Source organism: Mercurialis annua, linkage group LG3 (assembly GCF_937616625.2).
Source record: "Mercurialis annua linkage group LG3, ddMerAnnu1.2, whole genome shotgun sequence".
Taxonomy (NCBI): domain Eukaryota; kingdom Viridiplantae; phylum Streptophyta; class Magnoliopsida; order Malpighiales; family Euphorbiaceae; genus Mercurialis; species Mercurialis annua.
This window is the reverse complement of record NC_065572.1, coordinates 11,053,146-11,063,907: the sequence shown is the minus strand read 5'-3', so window position 1 is coordinate 11,063,907 and position 10,762 is coordinate 11,053,146.

Genomic DNA, 10,762 nt, shown 5'->3' with positions numbered 1-10,762 from the left:
CAATGAATCTTGGATTACATTATCTGAAGCATCCTGCTGTACTTGAAGGGTATAGTGATGCAGATTGGAATACATTGTCAGATGATTCCAAAGCCACGAGCGGCTATATTTTCAGTATAGCTGGTGGAGCTGTTTCTTGGAAATCAAAGAAACAGACGATTCTGGCTCAATCTACGATGGAGTCAGAAATGATAGCACTAGCTGCTGCTAGTGAAGAAGCAGGATGGCTAAGAAGCCTGCTAGCTGAGATTCCTTTATGGGAAAGACCGATACCAGTTGTGTTGATCCATTGCGATAGTACCGCGGCTATTGCAAAAATTGAGAACCATTATTATAATGGTAAGAAACGACAGATACGTCGTAAGCACAGCACTGTTAGAGAATTTATCTCAACAGGGGCTGTTGGAGTGGATCATGTACGCACTGATGATAACTTAGCAGATCCTTTGACGAAAGGATTAGCTAGAGAGAAAGTCCATAAAACCTCAAAAGGAATGGGACTATTGCCTATTGAATGAATCATCCATAATGGTAACCCGACCTAGCTGACTGGAGATCCCAAGAAATAGGTTCAATGGGTAATAACAAGTTATGAATGATATGAGCCAGAACATGCAAAATTAATGCATGATTCCTAAAGCGAGAAGAGGATGAGTTAATAGAATCTCTTAATGAAGTCTATACTCCATATGGAGTGGAGTACCTAGCTATAGGAGTACTCTTGATAGCTTCACCTTTGTGAATGTGGAAGTGGGGCCGCTTCCTATGAAATTTGAGGCAAAATTTCTAGAGCGTTCACTAAACTGGGATAGACGTGCAGGGCCATAAATGAACGGGCTTTAGAAAAACACTTATGAAAAGAACGTGCGTGGTTTGATGTCCGAGATAGAGTTCAAGACTACGAGTCACTCTTGTTGAATCAGAATCTTACTCACTACGCAAAGGTTCAAATCGAAAGATACCTTTATTTATGCACAATCTTAACAGAAATTGCTCGAGAAACTATTTTTAAAAATTCAAAGTGGGGGATTGTTGGAAAGTTATTGAATTTAAAAATTAAAAAGGAAAAACTGCCTTGTAACTTGAAATGAGAAGATAGAGAGTTTTGTGGTTTTCCCACATTGCTTAGGAAAACTCAATACATTGGGTTTATAAACTTGGTCTTTCTCATATGGGTTTGGGCCCCAAGGGGTACCCAGTTTTGTGAACGGGCTAGGAGTTACATCCTACCCGATTTACCACACACGCGGGCGCGCCGTCCGTCCGGTCGGCCGGCCTGGTCTGGGTTGGGTGGGTGGTTCGGTTCGGCTAACACTTTATTTTTTGCATACAAAAGTATTAATAATTTTTTATTTAATTCTTTTGTAACTGTTTTGACTCTCTGAATTTACCTCTCCACGTTTTTGACTATTGTTGTTTTCCCTCATCAATCAGAAAACGTTTTCTGTTTTAATTATTTACACAACAGCTACATTTTCTTAGCCTATATATACTGGCTTCACTTTTCATTTGAATATACACAGAAACACAGAGCAATACAAAGAAAGTGTTTTAGAGCTGATTTCACAGTCAGTGCAGTGTAATCAGTATTTCCGGCTGTTTTATCCTAGGGACGCCGCGGTTGATAGTCAGCTTTGCACCACCGAGCTGTGCCGCGAAACGTCTAAAAGAGAGCGACCTAGTCCGCGACTCAGCCTCATCATATTCAGTTTTACAGAAATTGTTCCAACAAGATTTGTCTTCGCAAGAAAGTGAAGAGCTTATTTTTATGCATTCGGAGTACTTTTCATTCTCGAAGAAACTCATGCCTTTATGGCATCAAAAATCAAGTATTAATTGGAATGTTTTTGGTGATAAAAATTCTAAGTTCTTCCATACGGTTGCTACTGTTCATCCTAGATACAACTTGATTTCGGACATTATTGTGGATAAATATTTCATATTCGAAGGCCGAGGAGGTGAAACTCATGTTCACTTGTTTTATAAGCAGTTATACCAGAGGCAATCAGAGGTTATTTTTTGTATTGATACCCTTCCTATTCGGTCTCTAACCGATTTTTAGGCAGGCAGTCCGATTCGTCCTTTCTCAGCAAAGGAGATTTTTTTTTGACTTTATCAGATTGTGTGGATAATAAAGCTCCAGGTCCTGATGGTTTTATTTTTTTTCTTTTACAAGAAAGCTTGACAATTTCTCAAGCAAGACTTTATAGACCTGTTTTCCTCCTTTCACCGTATGAGTGTTTTTCCTGCATGCTGGCTTGAATACGGTTTTCTTGGTGCTTATTCTAAAATAAAAAGGGGCTAGAGATATCAACGATTTTTCTCCGATTAGCCTTATCAATGGGGTCTTTAACCTTTTATCTAAAATTTTGGCTAACAGACTTTCTCCAATTCTTCCTCTACTTATCTCTGAAAATCAGTTAGGTTTTATTAAAGGTAGGAGCATTCACGATTGTCTTATGATTGCTTCTGACTTGATTTATCTAGCTCACGGGCGCAAAAATCTGGTTCTTCTTATCAAACTTGATTTTAAAAAGGCATTTGATTCTATCTCTTGGAATTTTATTATATATTAAAATGCTTGTTATGATGAATTTTGATATGTTTTGGATTGGTTGAATTTCATCTTTTTTCTCCGCTACTCAACTTTTGGTCTTCGTGAATGGTAGTCCTATTTAGGAATTTAACATGGGCAGAAGGGTTAGACATGGAGACCCGCTCTCTCTGATATTGTTTGTTTTAGCTGTGAGGTTTAAAGCAATTTTTGAGAATGCACTGAATTTGAGCTTAATAGATGGTATACACATTAATGGATATGCTAATCAAATTTTAATACTGCAATTTGCGGACGACACTTTGCTTTTCTTGCCAAATGATTTGGAGATGGTTAGAAATTTACTTCAGATTATTTGATGTTTTGAGTTGGTTGCAGGACTCCAGATAAATTACCACAAATCTTCTATAATTGGTATTAATGTGGATGATCAATCCTTATCTGATGCTGCAAGTATCGTTGGCTGAAAAATAGAAGAGTTACTTGTCACTTATCTAGGTCTTTCGTTATCTCTAAAGCCTGTCAAGGCGCATTCTTGGGACCTACTTATTTCTAACTTTTCGCAGCGACTAGCAGGTGGAAAGGTAATCTCTTATCTTCAGTTGGAAGGTTAGTCTTGATTAAGTTAGTTTTTAGCAGTTTTCCTGTCTATCTCTAGTGTTCCTTTTATATTCCTCAGTCTGTGATTTTTTTCTCTTGAGCGCCTAATGCGCTGCTTTCTTTGGAATGATTTTGTGTTAAAGGCGGGTTTTAGCAAAGTTGCTTGGTCGGATGTTTGCCTCCCCCTCACTTTTGGTATTCTGAAAATTGTGCCTCTTAGATTAAAAAATGGAAGTCTTCTTATTAAGTGGATTTGAAAATCAAAAACCTCAAATAAAGATTCTCTTTGGTTTAAGGTTGTCTCTTATAATTCGCGTTTAAATTTTTGGTATAATATTGACTTAGTTAACTTCAAACATCTCTCGCATTTATGAAAATGTTTTTATACGGGCTGTGTTAAAAATGACGTTGCTTAGATTACTTTCAAGTCGCGTCTTCAATTGAGCTTAAGGATGAATCTCAGTCGAGGTTTGGGCATGATAATTGGCATAATTCTGCTCCTCTTCTTTACTGTTTTTCGGGGCTGTTTGTTCCTTCCTTGAATCAAAACTCCACGGTGGTTGATGTCTACGATTTCCAGTAGCTCATTTTCTGTTTTTTATGGCGTCGCCGTCTGAGAATAGGGGAGCAGCAACTTCTTTTTGAGATGATGAACACCATGGAAGCTTGTCCTCCTCAGCTTGGCAAAATTGATGGTGCGACCTGGTCAAGCAGCAGCTGCTACACTCCGACAACCTTCATTTTGCAAAGACAGTCAACAAGTTATTCTTCTATGGTTCAGAATTGTAATCGTTTCTAGAAATTTAAAGCTCCTCCGCATATCTTGTTCTTCTTGTGGTTAGTAGAGAGGGACATGATATCTTCAAACATATCTATTTTTCAGCATGGTGTTATTTCCTTAAACCAGATATTTTGTTCGTTTTGCTTAGAGGAAGAGAACACCATTCATATCATTATTCACTATCGGGTTTCTTGGAAAATATGGAGTTATATTTTGAATTTATGCAACATCATTGGGTGGCTCCTTCTTCCATTCATGATTTATTTGATTTTTGTAGCGCGCTTTCTCGGAGAGATATCATCCTTTATGGCAGAGTATTTGGTTCTTCAGCATTTGGAAAATTTGGAAAGCTATAATAAAAATGGTTTCAAACAAGTTGGTGGCGAAAGATACTTTAATTTATTTGGTTATTTGTAGAGCAGTAATCTTTAACAAAGATTTCCATTCTGGATTTCTTATTCTGGAAATGATGTTTTCAAAAATTTAGACTTTTTTGTAACGCTTTTTTAGCTCCTTATACCTTTTTGCCTTCCACTGCTTTGTGGTAGAGCTTATATACCCATAATTTATCCAAAAACAAAATATCACAAAAAATTTAACATTTTAAAAATGATCAGTAACCAACCAAACAAGACCAGCCTGCCAACTGATGGACAGACGGCGAGCGCGCGTGTGTGGTATACCAGAAAGGATTTAAATCCTAACTCGATCACAAAACTAGGTACGTCTTGGAGCCCAAACCTAAAGAATTGAGTTCACTCTTATAAAACCAATAAAGAGTCTATTCAGTACCAATGTTGATGCAGCGGAAGTCACAACTAAAAACTATATAATTTAAATGTTGTTGATTACAAGTAATACCAGCAAATAACTTCTAAAACATATTGATTCAATAATAATAATTCTAGGATATATACATCAAACATTCGCTGATTCAATAGAATACCGAAATTTAGAAAATAAACAAGCATGTAATATCCCGTATTTTTGGAAAAGTATTTAATTGGATTAAATATATTATTTTAGCCAAAGGGAGCTAAAATGAGGGAATTTCCGTAAATGAGACGGAAAATAGCGTTTTGACGAGGGATTAATTTTATTAAAGTTGGACTATATATTAGATTAAATTAATTGGAATTAAATTTTATCTCGTGTTTGGATATCGAGATAAGCATATTGTGATTTAATGGGAAAATTGGAGAAATTCTCATTAAATAAAATAAATAATTTTAAAATGGATATTTAAATATTATCCGCAAATTTTATTATTTGGATTATTATAAGAGAATCCATAAATAATTGGAATATTATTTAAAAATGGGTTTAAGCGCGACATATAAATTATATGGCTAAATAGTACAAATTTAAGAAAAAGGCAATAATAAATATTTTGGACTTAGAAAAGGGTACCGTATAATTTATAGTCATTTAAAGTTTGGATTAAAACCCGACATGTTAATGACGTGGTTAATTGATAAGATTAATTATTATGAATATTAAATTATAAATAAGTAGAAATAAGAGATTTAGTGATTTGGGTTAAGTTTGAGGATTGGATTAGAAGAGCCCAAGTAAATTATCAAGCCCAAACCCATTCCTTTAACCTCAGATTTGAAATCATTCTAGAGAATTCTTTTTTTTTTTCATACTTCATCTTCTACCTTCTACTTTCAAAGGAAAACAAAATGGAGGAAAGCTTGAGTGTTCAAGTTTGAGTTCCAATTTCATCAATCTCCTTAACTAAAGGCTAGGTGTATCATCTATTATTCAACTTTCAGCTGGAATTCAAGGTTAGAATCTTAATCTTTAATTGGATTCATGGATTAATAGATTAGGGTTTATGGATATTCAATTGGGTTTTTAGTTGCATGTGTTAAAAGTTAACATTAGATGATTAATTACTAAGTTTGAGGTCAATTAAATTGTGAATTGAGGGCTGAAAATTATGAGTTTAAGTGATGATCTTATGGTTAAACAATTATTGGTAGGGATTAAAGAGTTGGGTTAGATTAAGCTAATAAAGATTGAATTGGGATGAGTTTTAATCAATTAGTGTTAGAGAGCTTATGATTTTCAAAAGCTGGAAATTTTTCTAATTGTTACAAAATTATGATTTTGGAAAAACAGAAATGGAGTCGGGTTTTGGCGGAGGAGCGGAGACCAGTCTGCTCAGGTTGAGCAGACTACGGTCTGCTCAGCCATGAGCAGACCAGCTGGTCTGCTCAATGGGCAGACCAGCCGGTCGCTCCGAACCCGCGCTCCCCGGACAATTTTTCGTTAATTTGGGTGTTTTCAGAATTTTAAATGAGTTAGTTTAAGCGTTAATGTAGAACTAAAAATGGATTTAGAAAGTTTAATAAAATGAGTTTTGAAATAGAAGTAAAAAATAAGTTATGGCATAGATTAAATTTAAGTTTAAATGCTCGAATATAAAGTTTAAATTGGGTTTAAGCGGATTTAAAATGATTAAAAAGTCGAGTAACGGGGTTAGTGCGATAATGTATATTTAGAAATAAAAATTATTACAAGTGGGACTAATAATATAAATTAGTTAAAGTGATGATTTAGAAGCTAAGTTAAGCAATTAAAATTTTGGATTATTAGTGTAAGTTATGAGGTAGTAAATCAAAGTGATCTTAAGAGGGCAATAATGAATAAAAGGACCTAGTACTATTCAAGTTCGAATGCTTGAAATTTTATTTAAAAAGGGTATAAGCAATTAGTTTTAAATAGAGTGTTAATTTAGTATTTGCTCATATTATAGATTCTACGCGTAATCGGATTGGAGAAATAGAGGAATTGGAGTTAATCAACGGGCTATTTTATATTTTGCTTTTGGAAAATTTGGATTAAGCGATCGAGGTGAGTTCGCGGTTTACTTTCGTGTATTTATTATTTTTGTATATAAAAATATATATATGTTTGATAGGATATTTTAATATAAACTAATATATCTACTTGTGGAACTATTATTAATAGTGTTAGAACTTTATTAAAATATTTCAAATAGCAAATTTATATTTTCGGTTACTAAGTCATTTTATGTATAAAAGATTTAAGTATGTTATATTTTATTAAAGGTCGCATAAAAATGAATTTGAGATATATCGGAAATATTTAATATTATATTTTGGTTTTACTATGGATAATGTGATTTATAGTTGACGATGGTTAGATCGTAAGACCGCCATTAAAATAGTATCGAATTTTAGAAGAGCGTATGTTAGTTAGTTTGATGCTCTTTACTTATTTATGCCTTAAAGTTTGTATATTGGCATAAAGAATTTAAAAAGTTAGTTAAAGTAATTATTATTTTCTAGCTTCACTACGTATACATTTACTATATGAATTTTATAAATCATTTGTTTTCCGGAATTATTATTTAGACCCAATAAGTGATCCGTGGGAAATGAGCTACCTATTGGGCGTCAATAGGCTGTGTGATCACCAGTACTGATTCGAGTCTAGGCGTCTATGGTCAATGATTTGAAATGATAAATTATGATTATCGATCGATTAATGGATTAAGGAGGATAAAAAGGAATGTGATAGACACAAAGTAACTTGGTCGAACTATCTCGGTACCTGTGTCTAGTGGGTAACTCGGTCGAACTATCTCGGGACCCACACTTGGGATTAAGTAGTGGCATAAGTAACTCGGTTGAATTATCTCAGGACTATGCCACGTGGTAGCGGGTAACTCGGTCAAACTATTGTTGAGTAAAAACCCAACTCGTAATACTCGGTAAATACGAGATCGAACCCACAAGGAGTGTGCTAGGAGCAATTGATGAGAATGAAATTTGGTTATGATTCAATTCGTCTAGCGAAAACACAAATGGTTAAAGTTTCACGTAAAATAACTTGCAAACAACTATTAATTAAACACGCTACTTAACTAAAACAATTAACCAACAATCAACTAATTAACACGCGATTTAAACAATTAGGGTAAAGCGTTTAGAGGTTGCTAGTCATGCTAAAGTCATATCTAAGTAGTTTGGGTTAAGGTGATGGGAACTAAGGTCGGGTCAAGCTATTCTACGAAACCAATTCCGCTCTCTCGAGCCGGAAGTGAAAGAGTCGAAACTTGATTAACAATTCCGAAATCTAATCCACTCTCGTGCTCATAGATTTCGAGAGAGTTAATAAAGCCAACTAATCAAGGAAACTCCACAACCAAGATAGTCCTAGATCATGCTAATGCATCTAGGTCTAAAGCATGTACTCCCCTAGGTATAATCTAATTAATTAACTCTCGTCCTCCTAATTAAACCACATAGCAAAGAATAAGAGGCCAACATATTCTAAGCATTAAGCTCAAGAAACACAACAACCAACATCACCCATAAACCCTCACCCTAATCACCTATCTAATCAATCATGGCAATCATAACAACCCCCAAACAAGGGGTTTAGCTACTAATCATCATCATGACATAACTAATTAAGCAATAGTAAAGACTAGGCATAGAGTAAAGAATAAATACTTTGATTAAATAAGTAGAACAAACAACCATAAAGATAATGAAGATTCACAATAAGTAGCTTGTAATAAAATTGAAGATCTTGTTTTCATAAAGCAAATAAAACTTTCATCAAGCTCCAACAATGGAGGAATCTCCAAGAAGAAGATGATAGCTAATCTAAAAAAGGTAAGAGCTAGAGAATAATTAAAATGTCTACCAACTGTCTTCTAACCTAAAAAAGATAAGGTGCTATTTATATGGGTTACCAATGAGGTAAACAAAGGACACCCTTCTAAGGAGTGTTGGGCCTAAAAAGGAAATTGAGCCCTTGAGTTTTGTCTTGTCTCGAAATTGAAATTCTGAGCTTCTTTTTAAGGGGCTCGATCGAGCCATCCACTTAAGAGTGAGGGCTCGATCGAGCCTTGTGCCTTCAAGAACTTCTGGATGCATTTGTTCATAGGGCTCGATCGAGCCTCCCTTCATAAGTGAAGGGCTCGATCGAGCCCTTCCTTAAAAAGCCCAAATCTCGCTCGTTTCTTTGCTCTTGCAACTCGCTCCTATTCCGACACTTGATGTCTTCCTACTTTAAGCCCAAAACACTTCACATTGCTCCAATTTACCTGAAACGCCAATACACAAACTAAGTACACCAATACGTGGGAAAACGCTTCAAAGTATACTAAAAGCAAGCGAAATCAACTCCTAAACATAGGTGTAAAATGCACCTATCAAACCTCCTCACACTTACCCTTTGCTTGTCCTCAAGCAAGAATTGAATCTTACTATCAAAACATCATTAACAACCTTGGTGAGTAGGAACACATGTCAACAATCGAGCTCCCAATCAATGAAGACACAAATATAATCATCTAGCATTATCAACCACAAGCGATGCAAACAAATGACGAATGCAATTATAATGACATAATCCAATGATATAGAGGATACTAATGTTATGGCGTTATGTCAAGCAATTTCGAAGTTACAATCATCTACGGGACATGCACACATTGGTCCAAAAAGAGATGGCAATTCATGGCATATAGTTCATAGACATTAAGCAAAAGCGATTTAATTCTCTCAAGATGTCACTCCAACACACAAGTGTTTCGGGTAAACAAATAATCTCACTATATGCAAAAATTCACCATAAGCTTGCTCTTAGTCCCGAACTCCGTTTCTTAGTTCGGTAATCAACAACTATCATATGGACTTGAGTAAGGGTTGTAACTTGGCTAAGGGTTAGGGGTAGGTAAATTTGGGTAATTGGCTAAAACTTGACTTGAACAGCTAACTTATAATGTACTTTCGACCTAGCTTGGAATTTTCCACACTTGTGAACTTTTCATCATCATTTTTTTTTATATTGCCTTTATTCACATTTTTTTTTCTTTTTCTTTTTCTTCTCTCTTTTTTTTTTATTCTTTCTTTTGATTTTCTTTTTCTTTAGGCAAATTCTCTTTTAGAGCACTTTCACATTTTCTTCCTAATTATCAAGCTAGTGTCACAATTTTCTCAATATTAAGTTATTCAAGTCAAATTTTTGGGTGTTTTAAGAGGTAAATTGTTGAAGGTTAATGGTGTAAACTTGGTGTGTATCAAGGAAAGGTTTAGGCTCAAGTGGTGTAATCTAGGGGTGAGGGGAGGCTTTTAAAGTTGTCTAATTCAAAATTTGTGTAGTCCTAATGCCATACTCATTTAGCTATTGACACTCAACCATGTAGTCTTGAACGGACACCGAGCTAGTTCTAGGAATTTAGCATGCAAACGACACTCACCAAAAACAATTAGGCTCAACAAACGCTCAAATAAAAGTGGTGTCATGCAAAATACTTAACTCCTATGAACACATGCCAATCATGCCCAAAATTTCTGAAAATGGCACAATTTTTAAAACTTAAAGCACATATCATGCATCCGCATTAAGTAACTACGAAAATATCAAAATCACAACAACCAACTAATTGAATTCACCCTAATCTCATTGATGCATGTCATACAAATTGCATTTCATTAGGCAAGCATCAACATTTGATTGATTAAACTAGAAAACTCACTTGATGATTTCATTGATCGGGAGATACATTAGTTGACAAATTTTAAAAGTACACCAAGGCCACTAATCATGCTTACAACAAACTCAAGCCAAAGATTACGTGCCTAAGGTGACTCAAACAACCCAAAATAACTAGCACAAACACTAAAACAAACTTAAACTAAAACAAAGCATAACATAAGAAAAACATAAAAGCAAGATACAATTTCACAACCAACCCTCCTCACACTATTTCTAGCTTAGTCCCGAAGCATGAAATAGTGAAAAATAAAGCGTGAAATTGAATAAGAAAGAGTTGGAGA